At 35.9% G+C, this 17,704-nt stretch overlaps 1 protein-coding gene across 10 annotated transcripts in view; it reads right to left on the reverse strand.

Annotated features, from left to right (window-relative positions):
• Positions 1–17,704, reverse strand: part of LOC131429904 (SH2 domain-containing protein 3C) — an 83,272-nt gene that overhangs the window by 44,031 nt on the left and 21,537 nt on the right. For 2 of the 10 annotated variants that reach the window (XM_058594354.1, XM_058594355.1), the window contains exon 1: positions 14,404–14,702. The exons of 6 other annotated variants lie outside the window; for them this stretch is intronic. The gene's annotated coding sequence lies outside the window, so the exon portion shown is untranslated. Of the gene's footprint in view, positions 1–14,011; positions 14,703–17,704 lie in introns of those variants that run through there. 2 more of the 10 variants (XM_058594352.1, XM_058594353.1) reach the window with 1 other exon arrangement.

The following is a 17,704-nucleotide window of genomic DNA, read 5'->3' on the forward strand; positions in this document are numbered from 1 at the left end:
GTAGCTGTCGTTCGAGAAAGTTGGGTACCGATCAGTCACTCGACTAGAGTTGATAAACATGCGATGCAAATTTAATTTTCCACTTGATTAAATTCCTACCAATTGGTTGATGTGGTAGATACGAGTATCTCTCATTGAAGTTAGATTTTGTACATCGTTCTGCAAATTATTTAGAAAAAGTACCTCTTTAGTATTTCCTTGAATCTCTATGTCACAAGGATATTTTAGATGTCGTTGTTCATTAACAACATAGTACTTTGAATAACTAAGAAAAATGATTGAATATTGGAAATATTTAAAGAGGAAAAAAGACTTTTAGTAGAAATAATGTAAAGAATGTTTTTTTAAGAGCTTGCTAATTTAAAATTTAATTAAATCATGCCAAATTATGAAATGGTCAGTTGGTTTTTATTTGGTAAATAATATCTTGGCATATAACATTTCGATATGGCTGCCAGAACTATTTTTCACAATGGTCATACTGGAGGTCCAATTTTCGACCATTCTTCAAGCATTTGTGGACGTATTTCAGCAATGACAGGTTGAATATTGGTTTCCAAAGCATCAATTGTTGCTGGTTTATCCACATAAACGAATGATTTCACAAATATCCCCACAAAAAATAATCGAGTGGCGTCAAATCACACGAACGCGGAGGCTGATGCACCGGTCAATTTTTCTAAATAATGTTCTTTTAATAAGTCGATTGTTTCGGCCGCTGTATGACAGGTACAATGCTGTTGAAACCACATTTCGTCCCCATATATATCATGAAGATTTGGCAAGATCATTGATCATTGATCATGGTTCTGTATCGATTTCCATTCACGGTAACGCGTCGTCCTTCCTATTTTTGTAGATGAAATTATCGTTCTCTTCGACTCTGGCCTGAACGACAGCAATATTTTCTAATGTACGCACTTTATCATTCTTGTCAATGGCTTGGAATCCAAAAGATGGTCTCAGTCGGACGATTATGTGCATCATAAAATTCACGAAGTGTTCTATTAACAGTTTTAATTGAACACTGATTTTGAAAATAAATTTCCACGATTTGGAAGCGTTGCTCTGGAGGTAAACTATTCATGTTGATTTGCCAAACAATACTGAGTAGAAACGTCAGTCAATAGAGTAATCCATTTTCAGTCAATAGAGTAATTCCTTTTGAAAAAACTAACCTCCCAAAAAATCACCCTTTATAAAATTTACTGTGTATTATTTTGTATTTTTCGAGGAATTTTCGGTGCTTTATCAGATGTACTAAATTCCCTTAGTTTTTCAACAGATGTCTCTAGCGGTAACTGTTGATAGAAAAAAATCGATCAAACACGTCACAGGAGAAGATTGGACATATGTCAACATTTGACTGTTTGCATCATTGAAAAAACATATTCTCGAATGAAAAAGTAAGTTTTTGAAACACACGTTATTAGAAGAAAGTTTTGATTTTCCTAAACAATTAAAAAAGATTTGCTAATCGAATATAACAAGGTTCTTAGGGTAAGAATGCGTTTCAAGTACCATAATGGTACAAAGTTTTCGAAAATGCTCAATTCACTCGAGCAAGATGCAATCTAAATGCAAGATGAGTTTATAGAATTATAGCAAGAGACTCTGAACGCTGTGTTGAAGCCCATCGTTGATAAGTGAAGAAAACAAGAGATGTCGAACGGGTATCTTTATTTGTGCTGTAGCAATCGCGAGCATTTCAAAAATCCGATCTACTCGCACCCCAAAACGACGAAATTGTTGAATTCGGCTGAATCAACTGTAACCGAAGAAATAAAAGTTCTCGGAAAATGTTCCTCGATAGCCAGGAAGATATGGTTCGTATGGAAATCGGAAAAAAAGGGCGGGTAGGTAATGTCAGAGATATAACTGGATGTCGTGAATACGAAAAAAATCTGACACGCTTCCCTCACACTTCCGAATACCATTTATTTAATCGATTGTGTGCATTGTGCAAGCTTTCCCTTTTTTTAAAATAATAATAATAATAATAATAATAATAATAATAATGGTAATAATCATAATAATAATAATAAAAATAATAATAATATTAATAATAATAATAATAATAATAATAATAATAATAATAATAATAATAATAATAATAATAATAATAATAATAAAAATAAAATTTATTATCATTACCTCATAATAAGTATTGAAAGTTCTGGCACGAGTTCAAGATATAGAAAAATCAACAATGATAGTAACAATAATATCTTATGATTGTTAGTGTTATTATTATTTAATTATTATTATAACTTTCTTGAAAAACTAATAACAAGATTAGTAAACGAACCTTTATAATCAATAACTATATTAAAAAGTATGCCAGACACAATAGACACATTTTAGCAAACATACCATGTTGACTTACAATCAAAATCGGATTTAGAATCCCACTCACTCCAAACACTGTTTGAACAAATGTGGATTTTCAGCGGTTTTAAAACATTCCACAGTGGGAAAAAATGGACCAAAAACGCGATGATTTTTTTGGAGGCATGATACAGCTGACCACAAAGCACTTTTTTGGTGTAAAATGGTCAGTAAAATCGATTCCATGTCTTTAGAAGGACCGCACGAAACGCTATCATGTTCATTTTACCCCAAGTTCCCTTTTTATACTGCATTGTATTCAAGTTAAACTATATAACATGAAACCGAAAAATTTGCAGAAGGCGAATAGAGTGTTTCCGATGTAAAAAAAGTCTAACAAATCGATTGCATATAGTTTTATTGACAGCAGAAAACTCGTTGCACCGTTTTACTCCATTTCTTTTCTTGTTTTAATATTCAGTTGAAATATGATCTACAATCCAAAAGCAGATCCAATGCGATCTATCAATATTGGTTCATAATACGTGCAAAACATCTGTGATCCAATTAAACACAATGGGAATGACAGTACTAGCCTGTTTAACCCGTTTTACCCCTAATTTATATCAAAAGTCGTATTTCTGGTTAAACCTTCTCTCGCATACCGAAAGCAGGCTGATTGCGGTCGATGAAAATCGATTGATATTAAGAAAGACCAGAAAATAGGATTACAAATGAGTTCAATGACCGCACGAATCTTGCTATACCGTTTTACCCCAATTTATTTCATAAGTCGTATTTCTGGTTAAACTTTCTCTCGCATACCGAAAGCAGGCTGATTGCGGTTGATGAAAATCGATTGATATTACGAAAAAAGACCTGAAAATAGGATTACAAATGAATTCAATGATCGCACGAATCTTGTTATACCGTTTTACCTCAATTTATCCTTCAACTGAGTCTTAAAATTTTGCTCCACATTGAATTCATTTGTAAACCTATTTTCAGTTCTTTCTTCGTAATATCAATTGATTTTCATCAATCGCAATCAGCCTGCTTTCGGTATGCGAAAGAAAGTTTAACCAGAAATACGACTTATGAAATAAATTGGGGTAAAACGGGTTAAACGGGCTGGTACTGTCATTCCCATTGTGTTTGATTGGATTACAGATGTTTTGTACGTAATATGAACCAATATTGGTAGGTCATATTGGATCTGCTTCGGGATTGAAAATCTGAATTCAACAAAAAATTATATTTGTCGGAAAATTGGGGTAAAACGATGTAGCACGAAGCATGCGATCATGAACACTATCTGTAAATTATTATTTGAGGTTTTATGCGGAACATAGAACTGTCTTGTTTAACTAAAATTGGTCCAAACACCGATCAGTAGAACTTTTTTTCTGTAAATTCACGGAAGAAGATGACTGGGGGTAAAACAGAATACAGTTGTTTGCGGTCAATCTAATTAAAAACAATCCATTTATCTAACTTATGAGCATGTCAGGAATACCTTCCGATTGGTGGAATTGAGTTTTTTCCTGAGTTTCACAGTTAGTTTTCAAAGTAAAGTCAGATAAATGAGGAATTGGAGCAAAACAGGCATGATAGTGAATTTTGCGGATCTTCTAACTATCATAAATCGATTCTACAGAAAAATTTGCATAACAAATACTAATTTTAAAAATGTTTGCTCATGTTTTTATAAAATTATTGAGCAAAGTTGCGTTTTTGATCGTATTTTTCCCCACTGTGCATTCTTTCCTTTCACAACATTTAAATCTGTATTTTTCAGAAGATAAAAAATACACATTAATCTATACATCAGGGGTTGCCCTGTTTCGTACGGCATATTTCCAAACGTTACCCATACTAGTATAAAGATGTGTTCTACATCAATACTTTCATTTTCGCATTACGTGGGTAGTATTTTTCGGTGCAAACTTTGTCTACTTCCATTTTGATGAATCTGATGCTTTTGGTACGAAAGAGAAAATTCAACTAATTCTTAATGATGATCTGAAAGTGCTTTAAATTGTCACGAAAAGTGGTTTAAATTGTCACGACCAACAGGATCTGCATTTAGATCCGAGATGGTTCTTTGCGTGCACACTGATCACTTCAGCTGGTAAATTTTTGAGGTGGTTTTGCTGTCTGACCGCGGCCTGGCTGCGACTACCACTCGCTGCATTTCTCCGTGAAGTATTCGACGTTGCTCCCACAATCTAACTGAGCAGCGCTTCCCTGACGACTAATGGCTTCAGCTAGCAGGCTTCTGGCTTTTGAATCGCTGTAGCAGCACATATTTTGTTCTCTTCCTCAGAACGCGTGCTGATTGGTTGGGGCTGAAAGTGTACTATTGAAAAAACATCAATGTTTTTCATTTAGGGGTTAGCCAAATTTTGTGCTAGGGCACACAACCGTTTTCATTATTTTTACGTTTCGTCTTTGACTCATCAGTGCAGAGCAGTTCTTGTTATAATACTGCTCTGCACTGATGAGTCAAAGACGAAACGTAGAAAATAATGATCAATGTTTTTGCAATATACGTTAAAGTTGAAAATTAAATGTATAAATCCTTCTACAGATCACTTCAAAATACGAGAAAGACAAACAAGCGTTATGTGTTTTACTCTTTGATACTCGATGAAATCAAACATGACAGAAAAGTTTAATTTTGAATTATTTGAGATTATGTCACACAACTGAATATTTTATCATAAAATTGTGATCATGTTTCCGATGGCATATTGCAAAAATTATGTTGATACGTTAGATATAACAAGAGATATTCACGATCAAAAACTTATCACTCTCTCAGGGGATAAATTTTGAAAAGGCGCCCATAGTAAAGTAAGTCGTATTCATGACAAAACGAACTGGACTGTCGACTTACAAAAAAGTGACAGAGATATGCAAATACAAATTTGCATTTGATTGGAGACACTCACAAAGACATATTTCGTGTGGCATCTGTTGTTATTGTGGCTTGATATGGGAAAATCACTCATTTTTCGACAATAACTATTTAATTAAATTCGATTCTTTTCAAAAGACAGTCAAAAAGTTCTACCCTTTTTAAAAGACAGTCTAGATCAATTTTGGAAAAACAAAGTATGCAAAGTAGCTTTTTGTTACAAAGTCTACATATCCATAAAGTTTCGTTCAAATCTGAGAGAGTATTTACAACTGCAAATATGATTTGGTGCGAAATTCGTCAATTGGATAAAATCAGAATCATCATCGACATTATGAATCCCTTGAGATAACTTAGATGTTTTCATCTACAATGGATTATGCTAAGAATTGATAATCGTATGAAAACAGTAGAACATGAATTTGCTTAAAAGTATGATTGAAAGACTCCTTACCCATACCAAAGCAGATTACTTGCAGTACCACGGCCACCGGATCAAGCGCCAGACAGATTGTGCTCAATCGGCATAATAATGAGCAACTTAACAGTTCACTCCTGTACTTCCAGGGTTTCTTACTCCAGAGGTGCAATGGATTGAATACCGCCTCGGAAACGAGTTATTCGTAGAAAATTCTAGCCACCAACTCCCACCGTCTACTCTTTCCGAAACGCAATCATTTCCTATTCATTTGTTGACTGACCTCGAATGCCATTGGCAGACTGGGAGTAAAGTTTTCCCGCTTCGTAATGAATGCAAATGGCAGTACAAGGGACCTACCTAGCCTAATTGAAAGCCTTATCGCAAATAATCGAGACGGAAACAATTCTCTGTTGCAGTGGCAATCTACTGTAATCTGTGTGATTTGCATTCGAAGTTTCGGTTTGTTGACTAGTCAGGATTGTGCGGCATGTACATACCGGACTTTTGCTTGAATCTCAATACCGAATTCTATTCGGATACCAAGCGCACTCGGAGCGTCTGGGTCAATGCTAAATTGTAATCTGGTATATGTCACTAGCACATAGCAGCTATCCCCATCTTTTATATCTATCACATATTTGTTAAGCAAACTCCCCGCAATTTTTCATTGATATTAAAAGCTCTTCAATCGATTTTCCACTTTTCAACACATTTCCAAAAGGCGCCTGTTTCCAGACTGCTGCGTCACAACAAGTCGAACAATGCTGGAGTTAGAAAGAAGGGAAATATTAACAACGGGCTCAATGCTTTTGTCTAAGTCAGTCGAGGGTCGAGGGAAACATGGATCCTTTTGCATCCGGTGCCGTTACGATGACAACCTTTTCGCTAGCGATAAATCAAACATCATCAACGAATGCTATTCCCTACCGCTGTTGCTTCTTCACAGCACGCATTATAAAAGGTCCTTCGAGATTAAAGTGCTACAATTTGGTGAGTTAGGGGGAGATTTCCCGGTTTGCTGTATGTTTGTACTGCCGGGTACTTGCCGTTTAAATTAATTCCTTTGTACATAGACGTTTAACATGCGGGGGAGTAGACTTTGTAAAAGTGTGTTGTTGTGGGATTGTAATTAAAACTAAAGGTGACAACAGGAAACAAGTTAGATTAATATTGTTAAATTTTCTTGTGATGAGTGTAATCATTACCCTGCATTCTGGTTTTTTTTATTCTCTCCAAATCCAGAAAGAGATATTTCGTTTTCCGAAGAAATAGAGCTCTAGGGCAGGATTTCATGGCTAAACAAAAAAATACCCTTTGGAACATATTTTTCTTCCTCATCGCCATCCCGTATAGCTCTAGGCAACCAGACAAACGAAGCAAGTATGCTTTTATATCAAGTAATTTAGTGTAACATATTCCAGAACACGATTTCATTAAAACCACACATCTATCAAATGGGTTAGCATAAAATTAGTTTTTTTTTTTTCTCAAACCTCCTACTCATTTACGGTCCAATCATCCAGAACCGAAGAAACCCAGTTTCTTAAATCCAAACCACTCGGAAGGGGAAAGTTGCTTCTAGGCATAGACCGGACGCAAATCTTCTCCTGTTGGTACACCATCCGGAAATGGTACTGAAAATGCGAACGTTAACCCCCGCAGCCTGTTTGGCAACTGTATGCCCATAAAGAGTTGGCTGACGTTGGAAAAGAATCTGTACGGCAAAAAAACGAAGGAACGAACGGGAAATTTATGCGGTGCCGGTCGAAGGGTTCGTTATCCGCTCTTACCTAATAATACGCTACAGAAGGGATGAAAGAACGTTGTGGCTGAGTTTTTTTTTCATATCCATAGTTTCTCAATATGGCAGATAATAACTATTCTCAACAAAGCACATAGCCATTGGAGTGATCTTTTCGATCAGGAAAAAAGTAGACAATCGATAAATTTGTACTCGGTCACATTTGAAGTTTATTGATTCCAAATCTTCATACAATGGGTCATGTAGTTCCGAGATGATCATCACCGTTTAATGATTAAAGCTGGATGAAATTAATTTGATTATAAAAATTCCTTTCCGTAATGAGACTTGTCCTGTAATTTGTTGTGGATCGTTAGTTTTGAAGCTTTTGATCTCTGATGGTCTACGGGCGATGGAGATACCTACTATCATATTTATTTTCAAAACTTCCAAAACCATTTAACTCTGAGTCGAAGCCAATTCACTTCGAATAATTGTGTTCATTTGGTTTATGTTTAACTTCATTGGAATATGAAACGTGAAAGATAGAATGGAAAGAGGTTCGTGACATTTTTTTGATCAAAACAGCGGAATAACAATTATTGAAAAGAGGTTTTTTTCATAAACTAAATAAACTTTGCAGTAACCAACTGATTGAAATCAAAGACATGATATTACATTCCTTTCGTGGATTTTGAATTGTTTCAAAACACTTCGCAGCCGATTGTTAGCATACAGGTCAATTGCATAGTTAGTACTACAATCCTATGGACTCGTACGATTTCTTCTGAATCGTTCAGGCATATCGAAATCTTGACCCTGGAAACATGTTTTATGGTACCGACTTGGAAACTTAAGTACGATGAGATGGGAAACTACGTGAGAGTGAAAATTTTAACCTATTATCAGTGTTTGTGTATTGAACACAATGGGATCACTATTGGAAATCTTTTCCGAACGAAATTATCCTATGTATAATACTTTGGGTCAACACAGTAGCTAAAAAATTATGTCTATACTTTGAGAGAGGTCATTAATTATTGGTTCAATCTACCTTCGGTAATCAAATACATGATTCAATGTCATTTAAAAATTACCCTCAGAAGTGTCGTCAGAGATAGAGGCACTATACTTGGTACATTTTGTCGAAAACATACTCCTTTATTTCGGTTTCTAGAGGATAGTTATTGATAGCATACACATTTAGAAAAAAATCTTGTACATTTACGTGCACATAAAAGAAGCGTCGTGATTCAATTTACAATTCAAAGCATGTAAATATAAGCCATATCTTTAATTTCACAGTTAATTTAGCTGCAGTTTTCATTAATACAGGCACAAGAACTATTTCTACATGTTAATAGATGTAATATTGTGTCATCACTAGTGATTCATTTTTCACAGAACTGCAAAATCAATTTCCTTAAAATTGTTTTCTTCACGTGCCGCTTTCAGCTGCTTTAGTAGTACAAATTGGGTTGCCATATCTACCTAGCAGTTCAAATTAACCCTCTAAGCAGACGCAAAGTTTACACTGGCCCTTATTACAGTTCTCACTTCCCCAGTACATTCACTTCACGTACATGTCACTTCACTTGATTTTCCATATTATCAGTATGACGGACAGTGAAATAATCACTGTAGGGAAAAAATCGTTTTTCCAACAAAAATTTGGCGATGTGATGTTCGTAATAATCACAAGTTGATCTAAGTAATTACTTATTTTCTCTGAGATGACTTCCGTAATAAGAATCTACATTCACTTCACTCGTTTTCCACCGTGAAGTGGTACCTATAATCAGTGTTGGGAAAAAAATCAAAATTTCAGAAGTGATTTTTAGACAAAAAAAATCATCGGTTAGAGACTTCACTGCAGAAATGTTCAGTACTGATTTTTTGCAAACGCGATTGTCACTGAAAATTATTCTATATGGCAAATAATCAGTTGTGAAAGGATCACTAGCGAACATTCTACTTGATGATATTTGAGAAAAAAAAGTTCGCTTATTGAATATATCTGATATGACTCTCGAACAGAAGATTTTTGGGAAATGAGTTTTCATAGTCGTTAAAGATTAATCCATTGCAGAATACATAATGAATCAATTCGCCGATGAACAAAATATAAACCTTTCTGAACATGCTAGTGCACGTAGGGTGGTTGATAAGTGAATCAATAGTGGTGATATATTCGATTTTTACTAAGCAATACCGTGGTAGTGGAGTAACATCGTCAAAAATAGCAGCAAGTGCTATAATTAATAATAGTAATAATGATAGTAAAAACAATCACAGAGCATGTTATGCTGCTGTTTAAAAATATTATCCAATTTAACTTGAATATCGTACGCAGAAGTAACAGGAGCGCAGATGTAGCGTTTGAGTGATTCAATCATGCTGGCAATGCTGCGCTCCTGTTATTTCTATGATTTAAATTCTTGATAAATAGCGTTTTATTGGATTTAATCTAAATAGTGCAGTGTGATCAGTCAACTGGAATTAAAGCTGCCTTTCGTCGCTATAATCACTATTTGGAATGTGAAAAAAAATATTTTTGTTCATATTGAACACCCCACATGCATCGAAAATATTGCAGTCATTACTTTTTTTGCGAATTTTTTCAGCAGAGATTTTATTATTGCTGAAAATATAATAATAAAATCTTGCACGAATCACTTCAGAGTCGAACTGTAGCTTAAAGGAAATTCAGCATCGAAATATTTACGGAGACTTTTCTCGCTTTCGATTATCTCTTTAGCGATATTTCTGTGGGTAAAAATTCATCCCTTCATCCCAGTTTCCCTAACACTAAAAATCATTTGTGAGTTTTGTGGATGCTTGTTTCATTCATAAAAATTTCGGAAGTGATTTTTTCTCTTCAGTTTTTTTAGAAAATCACTTGAACTGTTTGATATTTAATAAACTAAGATTCAACCTTGCAATTCCATAGACGAATGTTGAATTTGATTTTGGTCCGACTTACGGTTTCAGAACTACTCGGTTAAGAATGCTTAAAATTTGAAACCGCAATTCACTGCGAGAAATCGGCTCAGTCAACTCCGAGAATATGAGGCGAAGAGAAAATAAATACGTTTTGTCGGTTACGTCACTTACATTCTATCCAATTCGTCTGCGAACTTGATTCACAAACTTTTAAACGGGCCTATGTTGGTTGAAGTCGGTTTAGTCATCTCCGAGAACATCGAACGGAGATGAAATAAATGCGTTTCGTTGGTTAGGTCACTAATGCTATAATGTCTACGAAATCGGAAGTGACAGCCAATTGGTCTCCAAACATAAGTCACAATTCAAGTACTAGTATGCTAAAATAGGCTCCGCAATCTTCAAGAAAATCGAAGGCAGAAAAAAAGCGTCTTGTCGGTTACGTCACTTATAACATAATATCGCTGAAACCAGAAGTGATCGTCAACTGATTTCCGAACTTCATTCATATGCTAGAAGTAGCTTTCAAACCTAAGCTTGCTACAATGGGTTCCGTCATCTCCGAGAAAATTGGGCGAAGAGAGAATAAGTGAGTTTTGACGGTTACGTTATTTATACCATTATATCTACAAAACCATAAGTGGCTGCCAATTGATCTTCAACAGTTTCGCAGTTCCAGAGTAGTTTTCAAACGAGTCTCAGTTTGTAGAAGTCTGTTCAGCCATCTTCAAGAAAATTGAGCAGTTCGTGCTCGCATCTCATCAGACACAGTCGCAAATCGTTTATGGTCGAGAGTCGAGACAACAGAAACAAAGACAATACAGCGTAGTGAACAATAGAGTGTACGAAATGGGCAAATACGATTTAACAAAGCCTGAAACTTAGCCTACAAGACCAAATTCAATTTGTATTGATTTCAAGCGCTGCAAAGTTAGACCAGCAGCAAATGGAATTGAAATCTTACTTACTTACGAATGCATCTAGACGCTAATATATAAGGGAAATTCAATTCAACAAGGCATCTAACTGTGTGTACATTATGTTCAAACGAGGTGCATAGTGTTGATCATGACAATGTTAAATATAAAATCCCTGTGTACATGGTGGACAATGCAATAGAAGTACGCGTGCATGACCTTCCCCCGCAGACTCGCGATGTGTTCGTTCGGGAAAACATGTCGCAGTGCGGTGAAGTTCTTTCCATCGAAAGGGAAGTATGGCGGAATTTTTTCCCCGGTATCCAGAATAGCGTGCGAGTGGTACGTATGCAACTACGTAAAGCAATTCTATCTTACATCGTTTGTGGTCAAAATGGAATACATCCGTGTAAAACGCTGATTACGTATGAAAATCAACTGGTTACATGTCAGTTTTGTGAACAACCTGCACACTACGGCAAACCTTGCACTGAAACTGCAAAAACAAACGAAACAAACAAAAACAAGGACAACCGCTCAACAACGGAAACGTGTGAATGCAGTGCTCCTGTTTCAAAAACACCTTCACCATCTGCAACCAATGTACAACAATGTGCTTCTACAGTAACTAGCAACGAGATCAAGACTTCGAATAACAAGGAAAACGAAAAGAAGACGGAAATCAACAATACCACCGATGCGTCAATGGACGACGAGACGAGCCACGAACAAAGTGCTCCTCAATTCTCGCAACGGGTGACAACGAGATCGAATACAAAAAATTTTTTATTTGAAAAATCGGCTCAATCGGCCACGTGTACGCAAATAGGCCTGAATAAAAATGTCTTTTAAATTAAAAAAAAAAGGAAATTGAGCGAAGAAAAAGCAAAATTCGTTTTGTCGGTTACGTCACTTATATCATTATATCTTCGAAATCTAAAATAACAGCCAATTGACCCTCGATCTTGATTCACAAATCAATAGTAGCTTTCAAAGAATCTAAGGCTCAGCAATCTCCGAAAAAATCGAGCGAATAAAAATCTTTCAGATGTGCACACACACACATCTTGTCGAGCAGAATCAAAATTTTTCCTTACTATGAATAATGTCAAACACGTAAACAATGTAGGCTATCGAAAGATAAAAATACCATATTCACCTAGCGATGTGATGATATCTTTCTAATATTACAAATATTTTCATAAACATTCTAAGGGCTTCTTCAAAAAACGTTCAATCCAATCTTGGATAAAGACAAGAAAGTTTACTAGCATAACCTTTTTAAATTATAAACAGTTTTAGGCAAAATTTTGATGAACTTTTACGTTTTCTGCATCGTCGTTTTAAGTAACGGTTTAAATTTTTAAACACACTTCACCCTGTCGTTCCGTAACCAGATGTCGGATTTGGAAACATTCATTAGCAGCTTATGGAACCATAATATCTTTTGTATGAGCCTAAGTTTAGCTGTCTCTGAGAAAATGAAACGATTCCAATTTTGTGAGATTTTGAACTCTATCTCCGATACCTTCGAAACCGGGACCTGAAAACCGGTACAGCCGAAATTTGTTCGTTTAGCGGCATCTAACATAAACTACAATATGAAGCTGTTTTGAGTCAAATTTAGAAGCATTTTTCCGTCACTCTGAATGACGGTTTGTAATTTAAACACACTTCACCCTGTAGTTCCGAAACCAGATAATGGATTCGGAGAAAATGTAATAGCAGCGATAATGCGCCCACAAATTCCATTTGAATCTTAATTTACGAAAATTGGTTTAGTCATATCTGAGAAAATGAAGTAAGTTTTGTTTTTGAGTTTTTGACCATTATTTTTAGTTCTTCTGGAGCCGGCATAGCTCAAATCAGTTCGGCTGGCCAAGTACTACCAAATTGAAACTATTTTGAGTCGAATTCAAATGATTTGCAATTTCAAAACCACCTCACCTTTTAGTTCCAGAACCGGAAGTCAAATCTGAGCATTAAATTTAATAGCAGCATATGGAACCTTTTATCGGCATAAGAGCTTTCATTTAAATCTGAGTTTGAGAAAATCGGTTCAGTCATCTCAGAGAAAAACAAGTGCATGTTTTCATTACATGCATACACACACAGACATTTTTTGTTCTCGACAAACTGAGTCGAAAGGTATATAAAACTCGCTCCTCCGGACCTCTCTCCAGAGGTCAGTTTTCACAGTAATTGCATATCCTTTCTTTATTAGAAAGGCACAAGTTGCTGTAACGTGCTTAAATTATACAACTCAGCTTTAATATGGATTGTTTTTAAGAGGGGGCTTTCACGTTGTGGGGTGGAAATCAAGTTTCATTCTCGTACGCAGATTTCTTGATAATAATCTTTTTTTTCTGAAAGTTGAATACAAGAACTGGAGCAGGGAGGCATCTGAAATATCTCAATGACTTTAGAATAGAATGAGTCATAAATCATTTACAATTAAACGAACGGTATCAAAGTGCTAATAATTGTTTTTTTTTTTACTTTGAGTGTCTCAAAACAAATCCTCTAAGATTCGCGGAAATAAACTAATTGCAGAGACCTACAGAACTTAACACTCACTCTCTTCGCACAACAAAGTGGCGTTTGTATACTGAAACTGTGAGTAGAAGAAAAAACTCTTGCACGGCGAGAGTAACTCAACCAATTTCATTGAGAAAACACGGGAGCTCCTATACAAACGGTGAAAAGAAAATTAGAAAAAACTAGGAAAATCATATACACACCTTAAATCACGGGACAATCGTTTCCTCTACGTCGAACATAACGTTCCGGTGAAAACTCTAATTGCTTGCGGTGTCACTTCGGTGAAATGAGGAATATACGAGCCAGTCTGGCAGTGCACGGGTCAAAACGTATCCTTCACAAGGGGCTCGGACAACAAACAGTTTGTCACACCACCAACTGGGATTGCGTAGGTGGAAATTGAGGTTTATCCAATACACGAAGAATGGGTGGTGCACCTATGTTGCTGAGGAAAACTTTCTCTTTGCTTTTATGGATTTGTAATTTTATGAGGGAAACTTTTCTTGTTCATCAAATATTCAATAATGAATGCTGTTTGGCTTTATCCATAGAAACATACAAACACTATCCATCCAGGAAAGATGATACTCACTTCGGACACAGCACGGAAAATTTCCTGACGAAGACACCGTTTTTACACCCCTTGTAAAAATTTTCCCACCCACTTTTTACAGCTAAGAGTAATGATATCCTTATTTCACATTAGAACTCAATGGCAGTTGCTTAGATGCATAACAAAACAAAACTGTATGGTTGAAAATGGAGAACAGATTGAATTTCCACTGAAGAAAGATGGAAAACCAAAACTTAAATGCTGAATTTTCACCAGCAAGACCGAGAAGAACAAACTAACATTACCGAACACGGGAAAACGCACTTCTGGACTGTGGATGGCTCCCACCGACTGGGAAGTCCTGAATTCCTCTGAGAATTCCGATCCCGAGCACTAACACCATCATGAGAATGAGCAGCACTCATGCAAGCACTCAACCCAAGTTTTTATGTATGTGTGTCCGGTCTGAGTGGATTCTGGCTGGCAGGATGAGAGGCGCGATTTCTACGTTTGCTGTTTCCGAGGCTCGATAACTTTTGATAAGAGCAGAACGTGCTGACGGGGGATCCTTTCTCTCAGCGTGTGTTTTGTGCCTACACATGTGCACATTTCGTAGTACTACGAATCGTACACCAAACTACTCCTGGAAAAGGGTACTCAAATCCATGCAATAGCATGAGGTTGCTGCAGGTGGTGCTGGTGGAGGTGCTGACGATGAAAGTGTTTTGTGCGAACGAGACTGGCCACTTGTGTTTTTGTTTAGGATGCCAGATGACAAATCTGCATGGAAAGGATGATTCATTCATCAAGAATCAAGAAAATACGGCGACAGTATGGTCGTATTGAAGGCCAAGCATTCTGTAGGTCAGATGATGCGACTCATTCTTGCTACGTTGAGGGGTTTCGTAGTATTTACCTGTATTTATTATTGAGTTTCATTGACGTTTGAAATAAATTCCACACTCTGGTGAGGCAGTTTGACATGTTGTTAGGAATCTAGAAATGAAAGAAAACAGCAAAAGAAGAGGGAAACTCAACAAAAACGCACCCCAGCCACAACAACCGCGGCAACGTAAACACGCGTGTAAGTTGCATGCTCTCATTGCGTTGTTATCCCTCGTTCAATTCGTTTAATTCATTAGTTGGTAGAATGTATTGTTATGAATACACGGTAGGATTTTTATGTTATCCCAGCCCAGCGAGCTAAAATCATAAAAAAGAACTACCAACCGGAGGGTGATTCATGTGAGAGTCTATCCGCGAAAGCTACCGAAGTGCGCATGAGTTGCACCGATTTGCTGCTAAATACTCCCTTTAGGAAAGTGAACATTGAAAGATTGCATGTAACGTCATGCCATTCGTACTATTTGTAATGAAAACTACTGTTGTAGTCAGATGAAAAAACAAAGTTACAGTTACAAAACAAAGCCAGTTACAAAACAATAGTCAATCCCAAGTTGAAATATTAGGATATTTTCCTTACGTTTCATTTTCGACTAGTCACTTTGCAATCACTGTTAGAACCGATTTTTGAAAAAAGGCCCGACGTTCTGAGTGTCATATACTATTCGACTCAGTTCGTCTAGATCATAATATGTGTGTGTGTCCCCATTTCCATTTGATTTTGACAAATCAGCCAGTCAGTGTTTACCAATTAAGTCATGGATCGATAAATGTAAAAAACAGCTAAAATTATGCATTAAAAACAATAGTTTAACCGACGACACGACCAGTCACTCTGAAGAAAAATCGGCATTAAAATTGTCTGTAAGCGATTCACCACAAGTTACCAAATGTTGAACGATCCCTTGAAATGATAAAAAATATACTCTTCGAGCAGCGATCAGATGGGAATAACAGAATTATAACAACTGGAGTAATTTATTTCAGAAATATTTTGTAACAAATTTTGAGATATTTCTGGCTGGTATGTTAAGCTGTTACAAAAACAAAAATCATAACAAAAAAGACTCTAGCGGAAACAAAATCGTAACAGATTTTAAAACGTTTGTATCACAATTATTATTGAATTTGATATAACTAAAGAAGTCCGAAAGCATAATTTAGGAATTTATAACAATAGTTGTAATAAATTCGATAGCAAATTTAACACAGAAAAACTATATAACAGCCAACTTTTAGCATCGTTTCAATCCAAATTTGTTGAATGATTTTTTTATTATATGAATAATTTATTTAGTGATCTGATTTCTTCTTTTAGTTTTTTGAAATTCTGATCATTATTGTTCGATATAAAGCAACGGAAGAACTCTTTTTTTTCTAATAATGAACGTTGTCATGGGTCTTGCAAATGAAAATAAAACATCATAACTGATTTTGTTGTTATATTTCTATCAAAAGTTTTAACTTTCAACAGTTTTCAATTGTTAAATATCTCAAAATAACACAAATTGTTATACATATCAACTGTTGATATACTTGTGTTATGCTTCAGTTATGTGCATCTGATCGGGTTGGTTGCTATACCAAACGATATAGTCGCCATGTTACTGCATCGAAGTTAACAAACAGTGACATGTTCGTTTTTTTTATGAAAAGTTTCGAATTTAAAATTTGTGGTTCATAAATTTGATATGAATTAAAACCAAAGACAGGATTCAATGTAGAAAAAAGTTGGGGAAGTTTTAATACATCCAAGCTATGAGTAATTTTTAAAAACTTGATATACTACACAATATTAATCAATATTATATACTAATTATCGAAAATTCTAGCTTCTAATGAAACAATGGAACTGCTGGTACATTCCATCTAGTCTTCTAGCCCGCCAGATCAAAATATAGGTCACCATTTTGATTTCATGATACGGTGGCAATGATATGGCCTACGTGAACATTTCGCGTTTAGATTTAAAAAAATTAAAACTTTATTATTTTATTAAAAAAAGGCCTCCAACTCACCCGCACACACAGAATTCAAACAAATGATGCACCCGAAAGATGCACCCGACGAAATTAACAGTGTCAATATGACAAAATATAATCGAGGAATCTCGAGGAATGCCTCTCGACCTTCGTTTTCAGTGAATAGATAATAAATAGATACACTGTTTGAATCACGATTTTTATTGAAGGCGCTTCCGGATACTAAAAAATTAGTCTCAGGCATAATCTTGAATACAACGTAAGATAAACCGTCGAATCAAACCCGCTCCTGAGAAAGGTTAACTGAAATAGTTTAGGATTTAGGGTTTAGGATATAGAACGGTGACACAACTAAGTACCCGGAATGACCAGGTTTAGCATCACCAAAACTGCTGAGACTAGTTTTGAAATTACAGTCAGTGTCGTTTACGGATGAGAGGGGTTTTCGTCAGATT

The sequence above is a fragment of the Malaya genurostris genome, chromosome 2, assembly GCF_030247185.1.
Source record: "Malaya genurostris strain Urasoe2022 chromosome 2, Malgen_1.1, whole genome shotgun sequence".
In the NCBI taxonomy this organism is placed as follows: Eukaryota; Metazoa; Arthropoda; class Insecta; order Diptera; family Culicidae; genus Malaya; species Malaya genurostris.